Source organism: Zootoca vivipara, chromosome 3 (assembly GCF_963506605.1).
Source record: "Zootoca vivipara chromosome 3, rZooViv1.1, whole genome shotgun sequence".
Lineage (NCBI taxonomy): Eukaryota > Metazoa > Chordata > Lepidosauria > Squamata > Lacertidae > Zootoca > Zootoca vivipara.
Genome location: NC_083278.1, coordinates 47,460,989 through 47,488,579, shown reverse-complemented (window position 1 = coordinate 47,488,579; position 27,591 = coordinate 47,460,989). Strand labels below are relative to the sequence as shown.

General features: G+C 41.3%; 1 protein-coding gene across 1 annotated transcript in view; it reads right to left on the bottom strand.

The window, feature by feature from the left end:
- PRDM1 (PR/SET domain 1) overlaps positions 1–11,596 on the bottom strand; it is an 88,654-nt gene extending 77,058 nt beyond the window's left edge. Inside the window, exons 1-3 of the mRNA XM_035109308.2 lie at positions 10,902–11,596; positions 10,078–10,188; positions 9,421–9,460 (exon numbers count right to left, since the gene is read on the bottom strand). The gene's annotated coding sequence lies outside the window, so the exon portion shown is untranslated. The remainder of the gene's footprint in view (positions 1–9,420; positions 9,461–10,077; positions 10,189–10,901) is intronic.
- Between the last annotated feature and the right edge of the window lie 15,995 nt (positions 11,597–27,591).

The window sequence follows — 27,591 nt, the reverse complement described above, 5'->3', positions numbered from 1 at the left end:
CTCTGGCTTCTGTCATGGTGCTCTGTTTCACCAGAAGTGATTTAGTCATGCATGCCACAACACCCAGAAAGCTGTCTGGGGACACTGCACCCCATAATCACCTTGGACTGAACCTAACCATCCAGGCGTTCTTTAACTTTTACCTTTTTACTGCTACACATATATTATCAGTGCTAGGACAGTGCTGATACCGTAAACAGAAAGATTCTCATACATAACACAAATTATTTCCACCTGCTCCTTCCGCTTGCTTCAATATGTTCATGTGAGTGAACACCACAGCATACAGAAGGGCGGTTAGTGGAACTGGGAGTCCTCTTTCTGCATCCATTCCTCTACCCACAATATACTTGTTTGTTGACCAAGGAGAGAGGGTAGACTGGAGGAAGATATGGGAGGTGCACACATACCTTTTTCTTGTAATGCCCTGGTGCAAAGCTTGTATGCATGCCCATTTAAAACCCATTGTAGGAAGGGGTGGGGAGCAGGGTTCTATAATCCCATATCTGCCTTAAGGTACCCTGTCCCCCTCAAGAAGTTGTTGAATTTCCTATCAACCCCAGTCAGCATGGCAATCAGTCAGAGGTGATGACAGTCCTAGGAACATCTGGAGCACGACAGGCTCCCCACAAAGAATACATACGCTTCTTACTTTGAATGTGCAGTAATCTGATTCAACATTTCTTTCGGTGTAGGATGTTGTACAATATATGCAAACTACCAAAATAGTTTTATAACTAGGATCTCCCTTTCCTTTAACTGAAAATATTTTTGGAAACTACCTCCCCTGGAAAAAAATTGTTCAGTAAATTTCCATTTCCTTGGACCACCATAAAAAGCAAACTGTTAAAAAAGAAGAAGCACACAGCATATTTTCCAAGACTCATGCAATAAGTCTTCTGTTTTAGGCGATGGATATTTTAAATAAAAACATGGAAAGAAAATAATGTATAACTTTTCCCTACCACAAAGGTCAGGCTTTCCCCCCCTTTTTCTTTTGAAGGCTTATGAATAGGATAGTACTTTATACTCTTATTATAAATACAATAGAGATAAATGGCCTAAACAGAAAATTAAAAAGTAGAAATATCAGTGGAGAAACAGTTATTCCCATTTCTTACTATCTTAGGTGAGATGTAATTTTGGGGGGGCAATTTAATTTCTTTTAACCGGACAGCAACCTCCTACTATTTTTTGTGATTTCATGTTTTTTTATTTTAAAAAAGGAATCTGCATAAATCCACAATGCCTTAGGCCGTTTGAAGAAACACTTAGGTTGGAACAGCAGCTTCTAATTTCAAAGAGCACCTATTGTCTCCTTCAGCTTTGAATGACAAAAAGGGGACAGAAAGCTAGTACCTGGATTTAACATCAGATAATCATTGGGAAATCCTATCCACCAACTTTAAATCACCTTATAAAACACAGCCTATATAAAAAGATGATTTATAAAGCTAATTTTGACAGGCAGGCCAGGAGACACACAGGGAGGTGTCGTCGTATTTTAGTTAAGACAGATTTTAGATAACACGTTTACCCTAGAAAAACAGATTGAGATTCATTGCAAGTTCCCAAATCAGTTTCTCACTGCTGTCAAGGGGGTGGGGGAGTTGGCTGGAATCCAGAAAGATACTTTAGGCACACTCATGCACTTGAGCATGTCCTGTGGTATTATTGTCTTCCACCCCTGCCCTGGGAAAAGCAAAAACAACCAAGAGGGTTGTGGCACCTTAAAGACAACACATATTATTATGGATTTTTTCTTTGGCTCCGGGTTGGGACAAAATAAGCTATCCATACACCTATATCACCAACAGTTTTTGACAATCCCCCTCAGTTCCAAAAGTGTTTTGCGCTGTGTATGTGGGATTTGTGGGTCGAGTAGGGCAAGTTGTGCTGCTCAGAAAACACAAGCCGAAACCATGCGTGAGCATGCAAAAGTTGTTGGTTCTTTGGATCCTGGCCAACTTAAGAACATCTTGTGCACACTGTCACTTTTAAGCTGGATTTCATCGCAGAAGGCTGACCAAAATTAAAGCGATGCAGCTCAGTCTGTTGTTCCATTTTATTATTGTGCGAAACACTGTGGTGTTTCTTTCTGTAAATTAAAATTAATAACAACATGCATCCCTTTCTTAACCAGTCCTCCATCCAACTTCCTATGGGACTGGTTGAGTGGAAAATGGAAAAGTTCTGGTGTATCTTTTTGCAACACTTATGCAACATTGCTGCCGTTTGCACTTTTTTTTTTTTTAAAGGTTTAGGTCCATATTCCTCATTCAGAGACTCCTTCAGGCACTGGTATATTGTTATCGTATTTTGTGTTTCTCTTAATTATGATTTTTAGACCTTTTAATATTTTTATTCCTATAAACAATATAAATGTGTGATACTTTACCATTTTTATAAATGCACAATTATGAAACTATTTTATAGAAATTTTATTTCCTTTAAATGTATCTTGTTTGCTTGTAGGAGTAAAACAATCAGTAAACTACACTGACACCTTTTTATATAGAGACATTTATTAAAAGTAAACCATTTATAAATCTTTATGAATAAAAACAGACTTTTAAATTACTCTATTAGTTAGGAGGCCTAGTTCGCAGGTCACATTTGACTATAGTTTAGTGTGAATGAGCAGTGTACAGGTTGTGCATCTATGTTTGACTATTGTTTAACATTTAAAATAATAATAATAATAATAATAATAATAGTAATAGTAATAATAATTTATTTATTTATACCCCTCCCATCTGGCTGGATTTCCCCAGCCACTCTGGGTAGCTTCCAACAGAAAAATAAAACAAAATATTTATTTATTTATTTATTTATTTAAGAATCACTTCCCATGAAACATCCCAAAGTGATATAACACAATGTGTGAACACAGCTCAAGACTTTTGCTTTATCAAAGCAAGCAGCATTGCAAATGGTTTATCTTATCTGTCAAATTTAGTTTACATGTTCTGTACATTTTTGTCAAAAGCCATATTGATAGGCAAAACATATAAATCCATGCCACTTATCTTAAACTCATATGGTCTTGTTTAGTCAGAGATGTTTGAAAAGAGAGAGAAAGAGATATTGAACACTAAATAGGTTTTAGAAATGCAACAAAATTGTGAGACTACAGTACTCATTCATTACTTTACCAGAACATTATTGCAGTTTGCTAGGCTAAGTAAAAATTCAAGATGGGTATGGTTCAGTTTTTTTTAAAGGTCATGGATTTATGAAGTGAACATAATATTTAGGAAATGGTCACACAATGCTGAGTTTTTGGAAGCTAGTTCTGCACTCCTGGGCTTTATCTCTCCACCTTCACCAGCCACAACTAGGCAGGTAGCAAGTGAAACTAAACAATGTTTTCAAACACCTTGTAATATAACCGGATCCAGGAATCTGAACTCCCTTTGTGAGGATATTAAATCATACGGTTAAGGGGAATCTGTTAAGCTTATATCCTTTTTGCATTGTTTTGTTTCTGTGAGATCCAAGCCTTGGACAGTCCCTATGCTTAAAATGGGTGGATTCCAGCTTATGCCCTTGGAGTCATGAATGCACTTTTAATCCAACAGAGGAGGGGAAGCAACTGACTGCCAATTCCTTCTTCCCTAGGCATTCCTTCATGCCACCTTCCATCCTATCCTGAAAGTTCCCCAACAATTCTCTCAAGCTGATTTTGGGGAGGCTGGGAAGGAGGAGGCAAAAATCCTATTCTAGTAGAAGACACTTTGTTGCATTGAAAGACCTTTAATTGAATGAAAGGGCAGAAAGTGGATTCCATCCAGTGTAGTATCTTTTTGAAACATCATCAGTGTCAACATGTATGAAATAAGCAAATATTTATTTGCACAGAAAAGTTATATTATGTTTTCATGTGTACATACATCAAGAAGCAATAAAGGAATGCAAGGAATATACAAGCAAGAAAGCAAGCAAGAAAACAAACAAACAAACAAACAGCACAACACCAATCTGATATGAAATATCGGACTATTCCATAGGACTAGACGTTGAAGTCTGAGTTAGTACTATTAAAATATATTATTTCAAGACAAGGAACACACAGGTAGGCTATCCTGAAACAGAATATTTTTGGACCACAGATTAATCTCAGGGTCTATATTGTTATTTATCATTAAAACAATCTACCACATCAAGAAAAAACAGACTCTTGCCATGTATCATTCATTGCAATAGGACATAGTTATAAGTCTATTGTTTTTGGCTAGGAGAAATTCAATTGTTTGTTGAAAAATCTGTGACAGCAAGAAGTTGTTTGGGGTTTCTTCTCCCCCTCCTTATAAACAGAGTAACTCCACAAATATTGGGAAATCCTCTTGCACATATTTTCCAAAATTTCAAAATGTTAAACTAAATGGAAGATTGTTATAATAATATATATACGACTGCAGATAGTATTTAGTGTAGCCGTAAAAGAGGTAAGAGAATAAAATGACCATCATGAGAAAGAGCAAAAACAGATAATTTATTTAAAGAATGCATGAAATTGCCCACTTGGTATTTTTCAGACACAGGTACTGCAATATTATACACTGTATTTTCCCCCTTTTTACAGTTTCACTGAAAACTTACTATTAGGAAAGCAGATAAACAGAAAAAAGGAAGGTTGATAGTGATACCTGCTTTCAAATAAATATATATATAATATATCTTTCCCACAAGACACTTACCCTTCAAAAGCCTTTCTCTTTTGCATTTTTCCTAATTAACATTTTTCAAGTAAATTGATCATTTAAAGTACACATTAATTAGGGTTATTCCTAATTAAAACTAGATACTCTGAAACTGCTAAGACTGGTTTTCACAATTCTTGTCACAAGTACTCAAAACCTAACAGAAATAAATAATGCCTCCATTTGTTTCCTATTGACCTATACTTTTCTTAGTACAGAAGGTTTACAAATTGGGAGTCTTGATTTATTTTAACCCATAGTGGTTGTGACAATTCAAAAAGGATGTTTTCCTGAACTAATGCAGACAAATTTTTGCAGAGACAGGCTTATGTACTGGGCAGTCCCTAAACTCTATTACATCAAACAAGCTGATAATAAGAGGGTTGCCAACATGAGTGTTTAGGAACCTTTAATCACAAACACAGTATTATCAGGAAACCACTTATAACACACCTACATCTGGTAAACTAGACGGGGCTGGAGCGCTTCTAAATATATAGAAGCTACTATTCAGGTGTGATTAAAAATGTCTGACTTTAAGGAGGGCACAAACTTTGAACGGCTTTTAGGGGGATTATAGAAGATATGATTAATGTAACATATGCCTTAGCCTAAAACAAAAGTCAACCAATGACTGCATAGGTAAGGTGAATGAGGAGGGGAGATGGAAATCCTCCTTTTATGCTTGTATGCTTCTGGAATGCAGATTGAAAGATCATAGCAAAACTTTAATGTATTGGCAAATACATTAAAGGAAAACAGTTTAATCCTAGAACAAATACAAGACTAACCTACTCTGATATTAGTCTCTCTCTACATACATCACTTCCAATCAAAATAGGAAAATTGATACCAACCAAGGATTAAGTCCAAGATTTCTACAATGCACCTTGCCAATCGAAAAACAATTCACTTATGAATTGAAATTTCTACTGCGGTTAATGTAAATATTATCCCAGCAGTTATTGTCCCATCAAGTAAACACTAGCTACCAAGTATGCTTTTCATTTTCATAGTACATACATATCTAATCATTTCCAACTTTCCATAAGAGACAATTATTGTAAAACTTTCTATCAGTTGCTAAATTGTGATTCTTACTAATTATAACCAAGCTATAACCCAAGGGAGAAGATGCACGCTGTGGACATAGGACCACCATTCAAAACAAATTTATATTGCAGGTTTTGAAGGCTGCTTGGTATGCAGTGGCTAAACATCAGCAGGGCTTCCCTCCAGGGATGGCTAGCAGCAGAATGAACCTTGCAAAGGGGCTAGAATGGGAGTTCCCAAGCTGTGGTTTATGAGATGCTTTCAGATGGAATGTGGCACATGTTGGCATTAAATATTCCTATTGATTTAAAATTGTATTACCGTACTTCTTTTGCTTCTTATATGTATTTTATTGTGTTGCTATTTGAATTCAATATCAGGAATGAAAAGCAAAAATAATACTATTTAAAAAATCATACAGCATTTTGAACAGCACATTACAATTGCTGTAACAGGCAGAAAAATAATTACGTGGTCTGCCAAGACTCTCAGCAATTTTCAAGTGGTTAATGGGATAAACTGTTTGGAAACCAATGGGCTAGCACCACAATTAGGAACGTTTTACATCGGCCACATGGAATCATGTACACTTATGGATTTTACCTCTGCATTTCCCATGTCTTGTATAAATCAGCCCTGTGTGCTCCACAGGGCATTTTAATTTTGTTTCGTACCAACTTGCTTTTGAAATTCAAAAGGGAGTATCAAAAGCAGTTTGTGATGAGGCCAAAAAGTCTGCTATGTACTGTAATGTGTAATCTCTTCACTGCATTTGGGGGGGGGAATCGAGTGTAGCGCAATTTAACTTCTGTTATACCGGTAGGAATGATTTCCTAAGAGCAATGCTAATCTAATAAATTGTTATGGCAGAGACCATTAACACGCTCATCAGGAAGTATATTGTACTTCTATTTAAATATTATTAGGGCTTGTGGCAAAGGATCAGTACTACTGCAGCACCTATCTTGTTTCATGCTTAGGCACATGCCTTGTGGACTGAAAAGACAACCCAAACACAGAATAATTGGAGAAGCAAACATTTGTTTAGCATTCAAACTAAGAAGGAAAAGGCACCAATTTTAAAGAAACTGAGATGATTACCAGCAGAAAAAGGAAACAAGGAGGGTGGGGAGGCTGCAGGGGAAAAAAGAGATACAGAGCAGTAACACTGCTCAACTTGTAAAACCAATACTCAGTGACAGCGATTTACCACAGGTTGCCTTTAAGTAGCGAAAACGATGGAAAATAATCGACATGCTATTTAAACCTTCCAGTGCCAAGAAAATAAATTATGTTGATTTACAATGCTTACACGCACAGTTATCAGATATTTATATTCATATCAGATGGAATCACTTAGAGAGCAGTCTACCAACCACAAACTCTGATCATTTCAAAGGGGCTTATGCTGAAGGCTTGTCCAAATTAGATGGATTGCACCTCTTAATCTGTAGCACCAGGGAATGAAATTAATACTTCTGCTATACAAGAGCAATTACATTTCCCGTATGGATTTTTGTTGTTGTTGTTTGCCTTGGTAATTACATGGTTGCATTTCAGTGCCAATTACATCAGACACTGTATATGAGTTTGTTAAAAAAATAACAAGAACAAAAAAAAAAAAACATTTTTACTCCCAGGCCTTCTGTAAAAATCTACTGTAAACCTCTGTTAAGCAACTATACATCTTCATTTATTTATACTCTATTACAAGCAGATCTTTGATAAGTTTTCACTCTTGCGTGTTAGACTAAATATTGTTACATTTGATTGACCGCATCATATTGTGTTGGGTGGCAATAAAATTACTTCTTAGTCATATCAAAGATCAATAATGGGACATTTAGCCCAGTATTGGCTCATTGCAACTTGGTAGTAATCTATTCAAGTTAATGCACATTTGTACACGTAATACAATCTCTAGAGCAATATTGAAATATTTACAACTATTAAAATTGATAGTGTTTACTCAGATGAATTTAGAAAAAAACAACCTTTTTTAATGTTCTTCTTGCAGGGAACTGAGCTATGTATTCAATGAGACTAAGCAGGTAATTCATTACATTTTTTTCAGTCAAAGTGTGACTTAGAAACTGTTACATAATTGTTTTAGGTAACATTTCTGTAGCATGCATTCCTGTATTAACAAAGCAGATGCATCTTCCTAAGTAACGCCTAATTTCTGAAATCTTGCATCAGTAGAATTTTGCTATTACAGTAATTCCAGTTAAATCAGATTTATACCATTATATATTCTGCACCATTCACCAAGTTGTCAAATTAATAAATATTAAGTTGTTTGCTCTGTATTAGTCTACTAAAGATAGTGTTTTGAGGGGTAAAAAATGTTTCCAAAAGCAAATATGTCTAAAGGTACGAACAATAATTTTAAAAATATGAAAAAGTGTTGAAAATGGTATTTATTTTAATGAAAATTGGCACAGAAATATAATGAATCAAATAAACATAAGTATAAATTACTTTTCAACTATCATATGTAGATCATATTTGTCAAATAATTTGCAATCTTCTGCTACAGCATCAAGACTAAATTAATTTTTCCCCCTCACCTACAGTCGAATTCTCTTGAGCAGGCAGTTTAGAACTGAGCCAATATTTCAATTGTACATAGGATTGCAGCCTACTCATAAATCAGTAATCCCCATTGAACTCAAGACTTACTCATGAGTAAGCACACACAGGATTGTAGGCCACACACAGCCGGATCTTGCACACATATATATTCAAAAGGATATCCATCCCACTATGTTAAATGGAACTAACTTTCAAGGAAGTGTGGCTGGACTGCAGCCTCCGCTTATTAAAGTCAACTACTGTATGATAAAGACTTGATAGATAATATTATCCATGTGATTTTACACTGCTTAGATTGGCTTCATGCCCAAATTCTTCAGCTCAGTAAATGAGTCCACTTGCTGTTGGCAGCCACAGCCACGTGAAAATTAAAAATTAAATGAATGAAACTTAACTGCAGCTGAACAAAATGTAACAGATAATCTTTACAGTATATACTGACAATAAACAATGTCATTTGTTATGATTTGCCCCACTAGGACACAAAGAAGCTACCAAAGAACCTTCCGAGACACTTTATTTTTGGCTACAGTCCTATGCAGTGACAGACGATAGCAGCTTAACTACGCACTAGCCTGCAGCCATTGAATAATCCATTAGAAACAACTATGTTAAGTACTCTCATATTAAAATATATTAAGTATGATTTATTGGTCCCTGATGAACAACTCTAGAGCTTTCAGTAGTTCTGATACTGAAGACAGTGAGCATGTACGTTTACACCACAACGAAAAGTTTATTTTACTTCAACTCCTAGGTGTCAAGATGGACACTTTAATTAAGATACCAATAATTAATATGTGTTCCTTTTCATTCCATTTCTCAATTATGTACTTCCAAAAAAAGGGGGGGCAGCACTCACAGACTACAGTGTTTAATACACAGTGTTAAAATGTGTATAAATAAAGGAAATAACATATTTGCTAAATACATTGTAGCTAATTTGTTTTTATGAAATGCATCTTCTTGTTCAGGAGATCAGCTAAACAAACAGAGAAAGTTAACAGCGATAGTAAGTAGCCACATGTCATGGCCTTGATTTTTAATCTTTGGTTAAAGCATGTCTTACCTTTTCAAAATCTTCTTTTTTGGGGTTTCAAGCAAATGATCTAAGGGGAAAAGCAAACAGAATCCTAATAGAACAGAATATAATTTTCACTCAGCCACTTTCTTTTGCAGCCCCCCCCCCCCCCGCTCTGTCCCCACTTCACATTTCAAACCAGTTAATTCCCTACTGTTTGAACAATACAAACAGGATGTTTCCTGTTGACATATTATTCTTACTGGTCAACAGTAAAGTCTTCCATTTCCTAAATAGCACGGCCACAAATTTTATCTGCCATAATCTTGCAAGGAGAGCAAACAAAAATGGGAAAGGCCAGAGAAATCTCAAATTCATTTATAAATTCCCAATAAAGGTTAATAGTTAAACTCCTTGTCTCTCCCACATGCTCCACCCTCCTGCACGAATGGATGGTGCCTTGAAGGAATTAAATGTTTTTGTTCTCTCTTTTTACCAGAAGCCAGACGAAAGTGCCACCATCTCCACTTTTATTTATGGGTTGAGCAACAGCGGTTCCTCAAAAATCACACGTTAATCCTAGAGAGACTGACTGCCCTAAACTAACAGATCTGATATGTGAAATACATTTGAATCAATATTTCTTTTTCTTTTTAACAAAAAGAATCCTTCCCTGCTCCCCACCTCCAGCAGAAAACATCCCACCTGCTCCAAAATGCAGTAGGATTTCAAGAAAGGATTTCAAGATCTTCCCGGTGGTTTTTTCTTCAGGTGGATTCTTTGGACGCCTCCCCCCTTCGGTCTGGAGCTTTAGACCTGAAAAACAAACACCTCTATTGAATTCAAAGTAAGCTTTGGTGGGGTCTGAGTTAATTCTCTATCAGACAGCAAGTCTCAGTGTCTGGTTACACAAACACACCTTCACTGAGGTTGGAGAGAGGTTCCTTAGAAACCAAAAAATCAGAAAAAACAAAGATGAGGGTAGACATACCTATGACAAACTTAGTTGGTCTCTAAGGTGCTACTGGAAGGATTTTTTTATATTTTGTTTCGGGGGGAAGGTTTTTTTTTTTAAAAAAAAAGTTTAAAAACCAAATACCAAACCCCCACACACCCAGCCTGATGATCCAAAAACGCGAAAATAAAAAGGAAGGCTGTGATCTTAAGCGTGCACCATTGGAAGCAAGTCTCTTAATCACAGGTAAATTAAGTAAACGGCACATGTGCGCAGAAAGTATTTAAGTTCACAATTCTTGCAGCCTATCCGTTAAACTCTAAGCTTTGCCCGACGAGGCGGTCTTGTGCAGCGCGGTCTGCTCAGGAGTGAACCTGATGGAATTCCCAGGCACGTGCGAACAGGAAGTTTAATAAACACGCATCTTCCACCCAGAGCCCCGTGCCTTTCCTCCCACTCCATTCCCGATTAACTTCAGGATCAGACGCGCTGGACAACCGACCCCCGACCCCCACCCCGCAATGCCAGCATCAATCATCATGCATCCACACGAGCAACCACCGGGGCGACTTACCCGACTCTTCCCACTAGGCTGTGTCCCAAGAGCAGGAAGCCCCGGCCCCATCTCCCTAGCAGGCAAATGCAGCATCGCGCACAAAGCGCGCCAAGACGCCGGCAGCCGCTGCTCTGGCACAGCCCGCCGAGCTCGCAAACAGGGACCAAGGCGCGCGAGGAGAGAGGCGGAGGGTGGGCCGGGAAGAGCGAAGCTGGAGAGGAGCAGGAGGAGGTGGGCACCGTGCTGCCCCTACGCTTCCCCTCCTGGGATATTGAGGGTTATATAGAGGCTCTATTATATCTCGGCTGGAAGAAGCCCCAGTCAGACATGTGTGGAGAACATGAGGCGTCCTCGTTCTCCTCCGAGGAAGGGGCAGCAGCTTCCCTGCGAGCGGAGGTTCCCTCTCATGCCCTCTGCTTCCCGAGTTGACGAGGCGGGTTCTCTCGCTCGCTCGCTCGTACACACAAGACCCCCCCGCCCGCCCCCGTGTGCTCGCGTGCGTGAGAGGACCCCTGCGAGCGTCAGCCTCGTGGGTGGGTGGCGAAGAGGAGAGCGAGGCGACGCACACAAGCGGGGCACTTCAAAGCCGCCTTTTGGTGCGCGCGGGGTGTGTGGGAAAGAGGGGCAGAGGCGCAGCTGCGAGCCTTCGCGGACAAGCTCGCTCAGCACAAGCCACCACGCGCCCAGCTAGCTATTCGCCCGGGCAGTCTAACATTGACAGTGGTGTGTGTGCGTGTGCGTGTTGTTGTTGGGTTTGCTTTTTTTTGCCTTTTAGTTTAAAAACACACTCCACATTCCTTCCCAAATCCCCCTCTGATTGGGCAGTTTCTCGTCTGTCACGTGCCACTCTCTTCACCCCCCCCCCGCGCGCTTTCCTGTTTAGGGGAAGCAGGAGTGGGGGGGGGAGCTACTTGATTCATTCACTTTCACTTTGGTTCGTCAGGCTTGATCCTGAGGGAATTCAGACGGGGAAGGGGGAGGGAAGGAAGGGGGGCGTTGGTTGGTTTTCTTCGCTGGGGAAATGACACTGCAGTTTCTTTTTTTCATTGGGAAAGAAACGGGCGTAGGGAAGGTCTTCGTTTACATAATAAGCCTCAATGTGATACGTCGAGGTGAACTCTGGTTGCCAACGCTGTTGAGGAGGGAAGTCTTCAGGCCTGAGACATTTGTGACCCGCTTGCCTTGGATTTGGGGAACTACTTAACCCCTGCTAGGCACGCAGCGGCTTTTCTCACGAGGTGCCCCAACCCCCTTGTCCTGGTCGACTGACAAACATGGCTGGGGGCATGTGTCAGAAATAGTTTAGGCCTTTTCCCATATCTCTCTATCTCCCCTCCCCTCCTTTTCCTCCTGGGTTTTTACAAGGTGTACAGCTAAGGTGTGTATAGCCCTGCCTGCTCTGGGAAAGGTTTCAGACTTTGCAGGGACTTCCCACCTTATAGAAGTGTACCTGTGAAGCAGGATAGTACCGTACATATATTCCACAGTGCCTCTGAATTTTCTACTTCGCATCCTTGAGCCAGCCAGCATGATTGCATGTGTGCATTTTTACTCCATGTCAATATGCGAGGCTGAATATTCTGTATTCCAAGTGCAGACAGAAAAAGAAAATTTTAAAATCCAGGCTTAGAGCCTGGTAGACATGAATGGTAAATGCTGGAGGGATGGACGAGTTAGTAGTGGGAAGTTTAATTAATGCTTTTAATAAGACCGACTTTGATAGAGATAAGGCTTCCTTTCTCTTTGGAGAGTAATTTATCAAACAATATGCCCTAAGGGTGTGATAAACATAATTAAGAAGTTGAAGTGCCTTGCCCGCTGGATTGCATGAGATACAGTTAACAAATCACATGGAATGTACCTTATATACCTAATGAAACCATTGCTCCATCTACCGTAAGTTGTTTTACAAACTGCTAACTTTTTCAAAACATCACCACATTTTATTTTATTTTTGTAAAGACCAAATTTTAAAGGGTTTCACCATGTCTGTCAACATCATAGTTCCAAACAACATGACTTGCACTTCAGAAATGAAAGCCAGTATATTATCGTATTTTAATATTTTGTTGGAAGCAGCCCAGAGTGGCTGGGGAAACCCAGCCAGATGGGCGGGGTATAAATAATAAATTATTATTATTATTATCATGATCATTATTATATTGATTAGCTTCCACAACACTATAGTGACTTCTGGGCACAGTTCAAAGAGCTGGTTTTGATCTACACAGCTTCAGCCCAAGTTATCTGGAAGACTGCATTTTCCAGGAAGTGATTGCCTGTATTTTAAGATCCTTCTGTCTGCTCTGCCAACATCTGAAGTACATTTGGTCTTCTCTGTGGCTAGACTTTGAAAACCTGGCTAGCACCGTCTCTGAAAACTTTCCGATGTCAGCCATCAAATTTAGTTCTGAAAGCCAAACTGTACGTAAGGCCAGTATCATGGTCCCCATATTACAGATAGGGAGCTGGGGCTGGCCTAAGGCCACCCTGCAAGATTCTGGCTGAAGAATTAGTTGAATGATGCCAAGGCTCATTTGTTCAATGAGAATGGGTACAATTACATGAATATGAGTTGCTTCGAATAAGCCTTAGCCTTCTGTCAAAATAGCATTGGTCAGGCATGGCACCTCTCACGTTTCTGGTTTTAATGCGATCACATGCAGCAACATACATTCCCCAGGGATCTCATAATAAAAACAGCAGTTATAGTCAGAAGGAGCCTGCGTCATCTCTTGCTAAGCATGGCCTATGGATGTTGCAAAACAGCACGGAGATGACACATAAGAAAGTGTGGCTCATTTCCCCTCTCCTTACTTTTTAAAGCGACACTAGGCAATCATAATGCCAGTTAATAAGACATCTCTGAGGTTCCACAAACATTACATAAAAGAGTAGTGTATAACACACAAAGGCAGTAAAAAACCTTGGCTTGCAACAAGGATAGAATTTTAAAATCGCCCATTTCTGTGATAGCTGCCAGCATTAGCGCTTCTGGTAACATGTTAAAAGCGGGGAGAGAAAAAAAACCAACATACGTTTTGTGATGCTTTATTATAGAATAATTTTTCTGGCCAATCTGAAGTCAGGAATTCTGAGGCTTGATAGACTTAAATTATATCCTGTAGTTATTGAAACTGCAGTTAAAAAGTCCTACTCATAAATGCTTTTAATTTCTTTTTGATTCTATAGTGCTCCAACAGTCTCCTGTGGCAGGGAGTGCCACACAATAATTATGTCTTGCATGAACAAGAATTCCCTTTAAACTGTTAATTTGTCCATTAACCTGAGCATTCTCAAATGTCCTTTTGTTATATAAAAGTACACCCTTAAATACAAGTGCCCAGTAACCCAGCTTTATAGTGTTTGCTGAGCCATTGCACCTTTTCCTATTTTTCTCATGTCTAAATGTAAAGGGCATGATCCAGGCAAAGTTAAACTCTTCTAGGTTTCACCCATTTCAGTGGTAGAAATGTGCACATGTGATTTATTTCTTTATTAAATGTATACACTCCTTTCACTGCAAACATTTCCCAGTGGATTACTGCAATTACTTATTTATCAGAATTATTTATATTCCACTCACCCACTTAACAAAGTAGTGCCCCAGGCTGTTTCACAGTGTTCAAAAAACAATCAAGCAAAACAAAACCAACAGAAATGGCTTGATTATTAACTAAAAAGAAGCAGATTAAACTGTAAAGGTTAGGAAAAAGTCTAGCAGTGAAGGTTAAGACCAGTGCCAAACACACCTCCATGTGTGGAGGTTCACAACTCAAAGGACAGTTTCATGTAACCCAACTGAACCAGCATCTGCTCATATCAGGATGAAAGGAAGGGTCTCTCCATCAGACCCTTAAGGCATGGGCAGAATGATTTGGGAGAAGGCAGGGCAGTCCTATAGGTACCCTGGACCCAAGCTATTAAGGAGATCCTTTAAAATAAATAAAATAAAATCTTAAAACAGCAGACAAAAACAACAAGAGTAAAACAACAGATTTTCAGATTTAGCCCATCCCATCTCAGGGTTTTGGCACCTGGTGCCAAAAATACCAGGTATGGCCAGATATTAGCAGGTATTAATGCCCGTGTGTATTAAGTGTTTATACACTGCTATCTGAAGTATTTTTCAAGCCAAGGCATAGGTTATGATTGCGTAGATGTAGGAATCTTAGATCTGCATAAGCCAGGACAACTGAAAACAAGTGATGCTGTTCCGTATTCATTTCAGCCAAAAGCAGTCCATTACATTGTGCAGACCAGCGGTGCTGTAAATTCTGAAGTGCATGCATTCTTCATGACAGCCGTACAGCTGTGCTCCTTCTAAGACAATGCAACAAAAATGGATATATTTTTCTAACCAATCCAGACTTTATGGTTTCAGTACCATGCCAGATTACACACACACACACGCACACGGAAACCGTCTCCTCCCCGCTGCCCCTTGCTTAATATCCAGCCTGATGAAGAGTTCTAGTGACTCAAAGCTTGCTTCCTATTTTCTGACTTTGGGGTTGGTTATTATAAAGGGACTTTAGAATTTTTCAAAATAAAAGTGGCAGGTTAACCTCTCTCTCTCTGGTTAGCTTATCTGGTGAGAAGGGCTTAGTTTGCATGCAAAAGATTGGCAAAATAAAAAATTTAAAAAATGCCCTAGGCTACGAGATGATAGAATTCTCCCTGCTTTGAAATTAGTGGTGGTTCTTCATACTTGCTCCTCCCTGCTCCAGTGCTCCACTGCACCACTGCTTACTTACACAGGATTTCTCTGCATGTGTCTTTTAGGAAGAGTGTGTCATGCAGGGATTACATCGCTTTTGTGGTGCACACACACGGTTGGTGGAAGGAAGGCTATTTATTCAGTTCACAGTTGTTACATTGATTCTGGGTGTGCGGAATGAAAGTACAGTAAATCCCTTATTCTCTGAAACCTGGCAAACTTCAAGTGCTGGGTCTTTGGCATCATGTGAAGAGTTTGGAGGTGGTTTAATATTTTTTAGGGCTCTAGCACTGTAGAAAGAAGGGCTACATTTTTTTAAAAAAACTTCACACTGGATACATAGGATATTCTTTTAAAAGTCTCGGTGAGAGCTCTCCATATGGTAAAAGTTAAAAGTGTTTCTTTCTACAAAATGTAATGAGGAGTGACTTTCAGGAGAACTGACACCTGGTTATAACAATAGAGAACCTTGGCTTACATTATTTGATAACGTAGTATATGAAGCTGTCTAGGCATGTTCCGTAATGCCTGAGACAGGAAAAGACAGCACACAACCCCTTATGTTTGCCCCAGAAACTCCAGTACTGATAACAGGATTTTTCTAGGGTTTTTTTTCCCCCTGGAAAAATAATGATAATATTTTTATTTATTTAGACTACTTAATTAAAAAAATCCCTTAGCAATGCACGTAAAAACAATACAATATAAAACAAATAAAAACAACAAAATTTAAAAATAATTATACCTAACTAGATTATATATCCAGATAGCCTTTTCAAAACAAATAGGGGGTTAGCAGGTGTCTGAAACAGTCCAATGACAATGCCTGCCTAATGTTAATAGGCAGGGAGGTCCAAGATACAGGTGCTGTCACACTGAAAGTTTTACTCCTCTCGGATGTGGCAAGCACATCATTTTATACTTGTCAGAATGCTTTATAAACTTACTTTTACAGTTGACTTTGTGTGTGTGTGTTTGTGTAGTTAGGAAAGCAGGAGATTGGAAATGTTAAATTGAAATGTAGTTGTTTATAAGAGGTTGCCTTACCATTGATTTTGGGTGGACTTTTCACACTGTGGGCAATACCCAGCAAAAGAAATGTTTAGTTGATTTGGGTATTCCTTATTTATTTTATTTTTATTTATTAAAGTTTTATTCCTCCCTTAATCTGAAGATTCCAGGGCAATTCACAGCAGATGAATTAGTAGGACCACTAGAGACTAAAATAAAATAAAATGTTTCTCGACTGCTAATTGGAACAAATTTCCCTAGTGCTTAAGCAGTTCCACTGGTTCAGGGTTTGTTTCTCAACATGGAGAAAAGTGACACATCTGCAGGCAGACCTCAGAAGAACAGAAGTTTCATCACCTCAACAATGTATTTGTGTTTAATTTTTGATATTTTGTCTTTTAAACTGCAAATATGCTTAAGGGCAGCACTGATGCCAATGCAAAGTTAAGACATGACATTATCTTTTTAATTTAATGTAGGGCTTTACATGTCAATGTAAGCACCTTGAATTGGCCTCAGAGCACACAGGCAACCAGTACAGACCTTAAACAATTAGTGGAATATTTGCCTGTCTACTGATGCCAGCCTCTGCATTCTGCACCAGTTCTTGCAGCTTTCAAATTGTCTTCAAGGGAAGCTGTACATAAAATATCTTACAGCAGTCCAGTCTACAGGTTACCAGAACAGGGATCACTACAACCAAGAAATCCCCTCAGAGGTAAAAAGCTTTGCTGGTTCAGGTACATTTCAGGACCAATTCACTCTGAATTTGCCACATGTTGATAACAATAAGTATCTTAGAGGTAGCTCTGCCCCTATAATACATGGGTAGGCAAACTAAGGCCCGGGGGCTGGATCCGGCCCAATAGCCTTCTAAATTCGGCCTGCAGACGGTCCGGGAATCAGCGTGTTATTACATGAGTAGAATGTGTCCTTTTATTTAAAATGCATCTCTGGGTTATTTGTGGAGCATAGGAATCGGTTCACACACACACACACACCCAAATTATAGTCTGACTCCCCACAAGGTCTGAGGGACAGTGGACCAGCCCCCTGCCGAAAAAGTTTGCTGGCCCCTGCTATAATACATTTACAACTATCTCTGCAGACAGCCATTTCAAAGTATGAATGCTAATGGAATATTTGTGAGCTTCAGAGTTTTGTGTAACAGGAAGAAAGAGATGCTGAATCACTTCCATTGCTGGTTGTGCAGTGGAACAACTGCTTTCTGTATGGCTAGAATCCCAATGTCTTCTTTAGTTTTATCACAATGAGTGCAAGAAAACCTTGTTTTAAAAAAGAAATACTACCAAACACGGTATCATTGTGTTTCTCCAAAAATCTTTAGGCTAATGTTGATGTTACACTAACAGCTGGAATTCAGTGAATCACTCCCAACCATAAACAGGATCATGTAGAATTTTTTGTTGGATTTGGACGATCCTCTTGAATTTTGTTCCTAGATTACAATCATTCTGCATTCCACATTCTGGTTCAGCATATGAGTAACCAGCTATGACATAAAGACTGTCTCAAGGCAAATCTAAAAAAATGTAGTATAAACACTGACAACTGCGAAACCCTAGCGTGCGAGCGCTCCAGTTGGAGAACAGCCTTTATCAAAGGTGTCATGGGCTTTGAAGACACTCGATCTCAGGACGCAAGGGAGAAACATGCTAAGAGGAAGGCACGCTTGGCAAATCCACACCGTGATCAACTCCCGCACGGAAACCAATGGTCCCACTGTGGAAGGATGTGCGGATCCAGAATTGGCCTCCACAGTCACTTATGGACCCATTGTTAAAACTGTGTTTATGGAAGACAATCTTACTCGAATATGAGTGATCACCAAAGAAGAAGAACTTTTCCATGTGTGCACACTTGAAGGGGGGCAGTTCAAAAAAGTAATCATGTGAGCAACAAATTTATGATATCAGGAGGATACCCTAAGGGGCCTTTTACACCTCTTAAAGTATTTTAAACCAGGGGTAGCTAACCCACAGTTTGGTTGCCTGATTCTGCCTCTCAGAACATTTTTGTGGCTGCAGCAAAAAGAAAGTAAATTTAAGTAGACTAAGTGCTAAAGTGGGCAGAGCTCTGATGGATTAGCAAATTGGTCCTCCTGGCCAACAGACTGATTGTTGAATGAGTGGAATTTCAGGGCAGAGCGTTCAGTTTTTACCAATATTTTTTTCCACCATAGTCTGCTGGCCACCATTTGTCACAGAGGAAAAGATAGAGGCTGCTTCCATCCCTTCACCATCTCTTTTAAGACCACCCATTTACGTATAATGAAATTAACTTGAAGTAGCTCTAAAGCTAAACACTATTGGCTACCATCATTTGATTTCCTGATAAAAACAAGACAACTTTCTTTCTGGATTAGCGTTAAAGTGGGAAACACTGTTTAAATCCTAATACAAAACATCATTGAATAATAGATACAAAGTGATTTTTCAGCAAATATGGTGTTTCCCATGGAGTGCTGAGCTGCTAGTGTAATACCTGACAGCTTGTAAAAAGTGGGGGGGGGAGGTTTTTGCTGAGGAACTAAAACAGATCAAAGTGGGACAAGTGGAAAATTCTCCACTTGTTTTCTATCTGTTCCCCAGATTTAAGGTGTTGCATCAGCATACACAGTGTCCAGAGTATGTGCCATTAAATGGTTATAAAATACATATTTGTGTGTGAGGGAAGACAGGAAATGGTTCTCGCAAAATATTCTAAAGTGTTGTCCCATCTGGAGAAATAAAAGAAGACAGACATCTCAGCTGCCCTCCAAAAAGCTAGGACTCTCAGCAAAACCCCTCTTAAGGGAGTGAGCAGAAGTTCGTGTGTGCACTTATTATGGCAGTTAAAAATGCTCTATATCCTGCAGAGGAGTGTGGATATGGCAAAATGGTGCAACTCTAAGGATTTGTGGTTCTATGAGCAAGTAGGTTTTTTAAAAAAACAAAACAAGTTTCATCTTGTTTTGCTGAAGTGGCCCATTTAAGCTTTGCAACTCAGAAGGTCATGTACCTCAACTCTGAGGAAACACACTTGCTGTTTTAACACTTCCCTTAGGGCTTATGGCAAGGATGATGGTATTTTCAGGAGTGATAAATGAAGCTCTGCCTGTTCTGTATAATTTAAGGGAAAGTCTTAGAAGAGAAAAACTAGAACAGTATAAACACTGCCTCTCTTCTCAGATCTGCTAAGCAATTATGACCGTGATTCACAGAAAACCCTTTAACAAGTTAAATCATACAATAATACCTCTGCTTAAACCAATTTAGTTCCCTTTAGAAGTACAATCTCTTAGATTCAACAAGCAAATGACTTCATGGCAGAAGAACATAAGATGAGCCTGACTACTGTAATTCGCTCTATGTGGGGCTGCCCCTGAAACTGTCCCAGAAACTCCAGCAGGTGCAGAATGTGCAGCGAGACTCCTCCCGGGGTCCCTGCCATGGGAGCATATTCACTCAGTGCTTTACCAGCTGCACTGGCTCCCGCTGGAGTATAGGGTCAGGTTCAAGCTGCTGGTTTTGACCTTTAAAACCCTTTGTGGCTTAGGGCCCTCGTATTTACGGGGCCGACTCTCCTGATATGCCCTGCAGAGGACCTTAAGGTCCATGAATAACCATAGTTTAGAGGTCCCGGGCCCTAAGGAAGTCAGACAATCCTCCACCAGTGCCAGGGCCTTTTCAGTGATGGCTCCGACCTGGTGGAATGCTCTGTCCCATGAGACTAGGGTCCTACAGGATTTAACCTCCTTCTGCCGGGCCTGTAAGACAGAGCTATTCTGCCTGGCCTTTAATTTGAACTCAGCCTGATCTTTATTTCTCTTCTCTTCCCTCCCCCCCCCTTTTATGAAGATTACCTGCTCTGGGACCCCACAGCTAATTCTCTCCTGGCCTCCTCACTGGCCCAAGTAGGTCTAATTTAGCCAGCTAGCCCTGGTGACTAATGTTTATTGGATGGATTTTCCCGAAATTGATTCTTGAACTTTAATTTTATTGTTATTCATGTTTCTATACTGCATTTTATGCTGTTTTTATGTTGTATTACAATTAAGTGTTTTAAATTTGTTATTAGCCACCCTGAGCCCGGGTTTTTAGACTGGGAAGGGCGGGGTATAAATAAAAAATTATTATTATTATTTATGAATATACTAAGGCACAGGTGGAATAGATACCAGTACATGTATGGACATCGTGAATGAACTGATCTGTGAATGAACTGATCTACTGGGACTTCTGCTTACTCTGTTGAACTTTATGAGTTATTTCTGTTGAACTCTATAAGTTATTTGATATGATATAGTGAATAATATGTTTTATTTATGTAAGAGCACAACTGGTTACTTCTGGTGTATTTGTTGAAAAATAGGTCAACACAGTCCATACCGTAGCTTTCAAAAAAATTTTGCTTCTGGGTGGGGAATTGGATTTGTATAATATGTCATATGGACTCAGAGTGAATGTGATGAATGACCTTTCTTCCTCCAGCTCCATTTCGTACTTACCGGGGCAACTCCATTTGACTGCTTAACTGACCACACTTACCCCTGAAAGATGGTATTGTTTGATTGCTTCCTCCCTCCTCTTTCTCTCGGTTAATAGCAATGCACTTTTGATAGAAGTTTAAAGAGGTTTTTTTTTAAAAAAAAAACAATCATTAAAGCAAAACCTCAAAGGGAGAGAGGAAAGGGATTCCTTATTATATACCTTCCCGACATCATCGCTGGTTTGTTTCTTTCTGCAATAGAAACTGGTTGATTCACCAGCCAGACCAAGAGAGAAGTTTCTTTGTGGTCTGCCATTCCAGAACCATAAACACATAAAACTTTTGCAGGACAGCTCCACTCCTCTACCAGTAAATTGGGGGGGGGGAGGAAGAAAAAAAAAGGCCATCGCCATAACCTGAAACAGCCTTTACAATGGGAAATTGGCGCCAGTTACAGTCCAGCTTTTACAACTATGCCATGAACAGCGTGCTCTGCAAGCAGCAGAAGCAGCATCTGCTAAATTCCACTGTGGTGGGTGCGGCGGGGGATCTTTTATACCTGAATCTTCTCTCAATTCGAATCGCTGAAGAGAAGATGCGTAGAGTTAAAGCAAGTTTCGTCCAGCTTATGTGCTGGAGTTGCCACCATATGCACACTAACTTGGGAGGAAGCACCATTGAGCACTGTAAGACTTATCCGAGAGGGCATAGGATCAAAGCAGCAGTGTGGCTGGCCCTGTTGAAACTGTCATAGGTAACTTTGATAATGTGTTTGCACATTACTCTGACAGATGCACCCCCCCTAGACCAGTGATGGATGGTCCAGTATGCAGTCTCCACACCAGCCAGTCCTTATAAAAGCTCTAGTTACAGTTAGGTAGCCGTGTTGGTCTGCCATAGTCTAAACAAAATAAAAAAATTCCTTCCAGTAGCATCTTAAAGGTAAAGGTAAAGGGACCCCTGACCATTAGGTCCAGTCGTGACCGACTCTGGAGTTGTGGCACTCATCTCGCGTTATTGGCCGAGGGAGCCGGCATACAGCTTCCAGGTCATGTGGCCAGCAAGACAAAACTGCTTCCGGCGAACCAGAGCAGCACACGGAAACGCCGTTTACCTTCCCACTGTAGCGGTACCTATTTATCTACTTGCACTTTGACGTGCTTTCGAACTGCTAGGTTGGCAGGAGCTAGGACCGAGCAATGGGAGGCCACCCCGTCACAGGGATTTGAACCGCCAATCTTCTGCTCGGCAAGCCCTAGGCTCTATGGTTTAACCCACAGCGCCACCCACATCCCTTAGAGACCAATTAAGTTTGTCATTGGTATGAGCTTTCGTGTGCATGCACACTTCCTCAGAACTACAAAAGCTGCAACTTTTATAGAACTGTGGCCTCAGCTTGTTTCCTTCCCACTTCTTGTGCCTTTTCAATTTCAAGCCAGAGGGCAGGGGGTGTCACTACAATACTGATTTCTGTAAGCCATTCTGCAAGCAGTTTATTATACACTAAAGAGTGGGTTTAAAATGGTGTAAGTAAATACTTGACTACATTCCATTGATGGGAGCCCAGGCAAAGTGCAGCCCCACATAATGTTTTAACTGGGGGTTGGGAGTGGGGAATATTCCCAGTCCTAAAGTCTGAAGTGCCAGGTGCAGTTCATCGCAACCTCCATCGCCAGACCCCATCTTGCACCGTAGAACTTGTGGCTTCAATGCCAACCCAGCTGTCCTGCTCCGCTCGATGCTCAGCACTCAAACCGTTTAAGAGTTCTGCTGGACTCGAAAGCTTGCTTACTATTTGGTGACATTTCCCTTAGTCGCAATAAAAAGGCCTTTTTCCAAAGAGAAGAGCGACTGCTAACCTTGCAATTCTTAGCAAACCTCTCTCTTTCTCTGCTGAAGTCTCTCCCCGTCCCCCCCAACCCCCCTTTCTCTCTGAGCAAAAAGCTTATCTGGCCTGCAAAGAGTGGCAAGTAGCTCCCAGAGAGGAATGGAATGACGTCACTGCTATGACACCAGCCGCTGCCCACTTCCCAGGTAACCTGCAGACAGCTGCTCGGCGCTTGTCCTTGACGGAGGGGAGGGGATGGCGCGCTTGCGTCGACTTGGAGGGGCTCCGAGGTCCGGCTGCGTGCGCGCGCCATAGGGATAAGTTGACTAGAGGAAGACCCAACACACGGGCAGGGGCGAGGGTCGGGACTTCCCACCTTTTAACGCCTTTTCTCTCCGCACATTTCCCGTCCTATTTAGGCTAATCTTTCTACTTAGCAGGGACAATATTTTAATCTGACAAGAACGCGATCTCTCTCTCTTCCTAATAATGCTTCCTACACAGCTGTGCGAACAGTGGCTTAGTTTTTATTTATTTATTTTAATCGGCGCACCTGTTTCTTATTTAACAACAGCAAATTTCCATTTTGCAGAGGAGAAGATGAAGCCAGAATGTAATTCTTTGTCCCGAAGGTCCAAAGCATACGCGCGTACACACCATTGATTGTGATACAGTAATCGTAGATGCACGTTCGCCTTTCCTAAAAAAAGTGTTCACAACGCTTCAGTTGCTCTCACAGTGAAGCTGCCTAGTTTGATTTCCTGTGCATTTTTAAAAATTAATTATGCAGACAGGAATAAGATTTTGGATTTCTTTTCTTTTCTTCCCTTCGATTTGCTGAATGCAGTCTCCCCCCCCCCCCCCGCCCATCCGACTTCACTTGGTACTGGCAGCAACAGCATCCAGCAACTGGATTTTCCTGGCTTCTCCCAGAATTCCGAACTCCATTAGGATCTTATGGTGTTCCATCCAGTCATGTGATCTGACACATTCTCTCTCCGTCTCTCTTGCTGCAGACACTGTGCAAAAATTACAGCCCCGTAACTTGTAATTAAGCATGTAATGACTTAAAGGGACCCCATCCAAGGATGTTGAAAAGGTAATATTACTACTGTACTAAACTAGGTAGTGACACTCAATTCCATAAGTGACCACATAATTTATTTTCCCCTGCCCCGTCCCATAAGTACTGTATCTCAATCTTTACTTCAGTGGGATTTATTTCCGATAAAGTACATATACTGCAGCTTCTAACCTTCTTTAAATATTTATTTTAAAAATGTTTAACCTATACGCAGCTTCATTCCTTAATGCCGTATGTATTAATTTACATAAATACTCACCTCCTTTCCTCAAATTCTAGGTAACTGTTTTGCACTATAAATGCTATAGAATTTAAATATATAGAACCATAGAACTGCAGAGTTGGAAGGGACATCTAGTCCAACCCCCTGCAACGCGAATAGATGCTCCACACAAATAATTCTATCTAATAATTCTATCAGTATTACGAGATTCTCTCCTCCACCTCCCCGCCATTTAAATCTTCCTTTCTATTGAAGTTGCAAAGTCTCCCCCCACCCCGATTTAATAACAGTATAATGGGCAGAAACTGTTTTCAGTTAAACTGCTAACATTCTTGAATGCTGAGTGGCAGCACTTTAGAGGGAATACAATAAACTTCAAAGCGTGGGTTGGTTTTTATTTTGCATATTTCCAAGCCGGGATCTCTTCCTCGCAGTATCTGCTGTCGCTTCACTCGGGACAGTCGTTCTGCCGTTCGTGTTTATTCTTCAGAGATTCTCCATCCATGTTACTGGATCACATCCTGGAACTCTGCATTGCTTAATAACCCAAAAGAAGCCCCACGTATCCCATTTGTGTTAGGGCTATTCGTTCTCATATGCTGTGGCCAATATATTTAAAATAATAAATATTACATCTGGGACACGATCCTGTCAAACTGAAGCACTTTAAAGTCCCATCAGTGAGAGTTAAACCAACGCTACACGCGCTTACTTGAGAGTAACTCCCACGGAACTCAATGTGGCTTACTTCTAAGTGGACATATCGGTATATAGAATTGCACTGAAAGTGTTTTGTGGCTTCTTAAAGTATGTGTTATGCCAAATGTTTCGCAATATGTTATCAGTTTATCCGATGCCTGAAATGTGTATCCTATTCTCATCTCCCTCCCCCCTTATATACAGGGTGAGGGTGGGTGGGGGTTAAATAGCGCGGCTACGAAATGTGCAAGGTGCAGTTTGGGATTATTCAACGTGAAGCTTAAATGTTTACAGCACAAGCACAAAGACCCATTCACAAGAGAGTGGAGCACCTACTTAAACCTTTCCCATTGAAATCAACCAGAAACTTGGGCGCCTTTAGGAGGATGGGTGAAACCTGGATACTGTATTTATATCATGTTCTCCCCTCCCTCTCGTATACAATGGATAAATAAATAGGCGGAGAAGGGGGAAAGGAGCTCACTCCGTTAACAATCAGCCTGCTCATTGGCGTCTAATTAAAAGGCAACAGAAAGGACAGCGCTCGATAAACATGTGGCGAATACAAAAGCCCTTGCAATCTGACGACTCTAACGGCTGTCATTAAAATGTCACTTCTTAAAGGGGACCGAAATGAAGAGAAGCCCGTCTATTTCAAGCAACGGCTCCGCAGCTGATTTGCCGGCGGACCCATGGGCGTAGCCAGGATATGGGGGGTGGGGCAGAACCGAGCTATCTGAGACGCGATTAGTCAGTTAAGTATTTTTGTTTATTTATTTACATGATTTAGGGGGCGCGGCTGCCTCCCCCTCGGCCCGTGCTCGGAGGACCTACGATATTATTGTTCGGTGGGACTGATTCGCCAAGGCTCGGTGGTCCTTGGTTCAGCCTCGTGGCCGGGATGCGCCAGGGGGTGAGGAAACAAGCCTGAAAGTTGCTTACATCAGCGGTAGGTCCCCCTCTCCCCCGCAAGTGTTTTGGCAGCGCTCTCATTAAGCCACCGCCTCTTTGGTCCACTGTCGCCTCTGCGCGCCGGCCACGCGGTGTTTCTGTCGCCGAAGTCTGGAATCTCCCGTCTAACGCCAGAGGAATCGCAACGGTGCTGCTCCAGGGCGAGTGGGGCACAGCCTTTAGGGTCATCTGGTAGAGTAGACTGAACACAAGCCCTTCCTCTGTAAGGGAGGTGGCAAGGGCTATTTTTTCCGGCCAACCCACCCGGGGCTGAGACACCGGAGGGTGAAACAACGATGATCGAGGGCCGCTGGCACACCCAGGCCTGGTCCATATTCTTCGGTTGCATCATTATAACCCAGCCTTAACATAATATGGTGCCTGTTTAGCGCCTAAACGGAGCCACAGCCCAGTGGTGCTTCTGTGTTTTATTGGCTTCGAAAGGGCGGTGCACCTCCCCCAATCTTTATTATCATCATCATCACCATCACCACCATCATTTTAATAGCTTTATTTGAACGCCTTTTGGCTTGAAGCAATTCCTACCCCTCATAGCAATTGCTGTTTTCACAGAAAGGTTTATTTAGCGATTGCCTGGCAAGCGGGAAAATCTTCCCGCGTTCCTTCCTAAGAACGGGCGGGAAAAAGACGCGCCAAGAGTGAGGCGCGCATGGTGAACGGAGGTCCAACCCTCCGACGGAAAATTCGCTCCCCGTGTCATTCATACCAATAGTGTTAGGGAGGGGGGGGGCGAGCAAACACGAAACGGGCAAAATTCTACGGTCGTGGGGTTGAAAGAGACCCGCTCTACCTGGGGCAATTTGTGTGGGAGGCGGGAAGAGCTGTCGCCGCGCTTATAGCGCTTAGCGCCTGCTGCTGACGAGAATCCCTTTCACCTTTTCGCGTGAAACGTAAGTGGCAGAGCGGAGAGGGATTCGGCACGAACGGCTCTGCTAAGCGGCCTGAAGGTTTGTAAAGTTGGCCGAGCGCGGCCAATCAAGGGGCGCCTCGCTGCCTGGGCGGGAAATCGGACTTGAGCCTTAAGAGCGCGCGGCGCGCGGGTCCCCCTTATCAAGGAGAACGCGAGTTGAACGCCTGGTTTAATCGGGCGGGAAAAGGCGTGCTGTCACCTCACAAGTACTAGTGGGAGCGGAGGATGTGGAGAGAGGAGAGATTTCCATGCTTAGTCTTGGGATCGCGCCTTTTCGCTAACTGGAGCATGAGGAGCCCCCTCCCCAATAGTTGTTGTTTTTTTTAGAATTTTACTCATTTTGAACATACAGAATTCACCATTAAAAACCTCAAACACACATCAAATGTGCACTCTTGACAGAGCTATGGCTAGAGAAAGTCACAGTCTTCTTTATTATGTTTTTCATCCATAACAAACCTTTGAGGCTATCATGGGTCCTTTATTGAGCATCACTTCGCAGCCTTGCCAGCCTTGCCTTCACCCCAGTCTACCTAAGCCCACATCCTTTTCTCTACAATTCTGTGGTATGAATTGGCGCTGGGAGAATTTATATCGTCCACAAAGAAGGGTGAATGAATACAGCAACCATACAGATGCAGCCACGTGTATGCCTAACTATTTTGCTACTGTTTTGTCCTGCCAAGTAGGGAGAAAACCTTGCCTTGCCACTTCCCTTGCTTTAAAATCAGGTGTCGAAGTGTGGTGAGATGTTCTTTAGCACTTGAAGG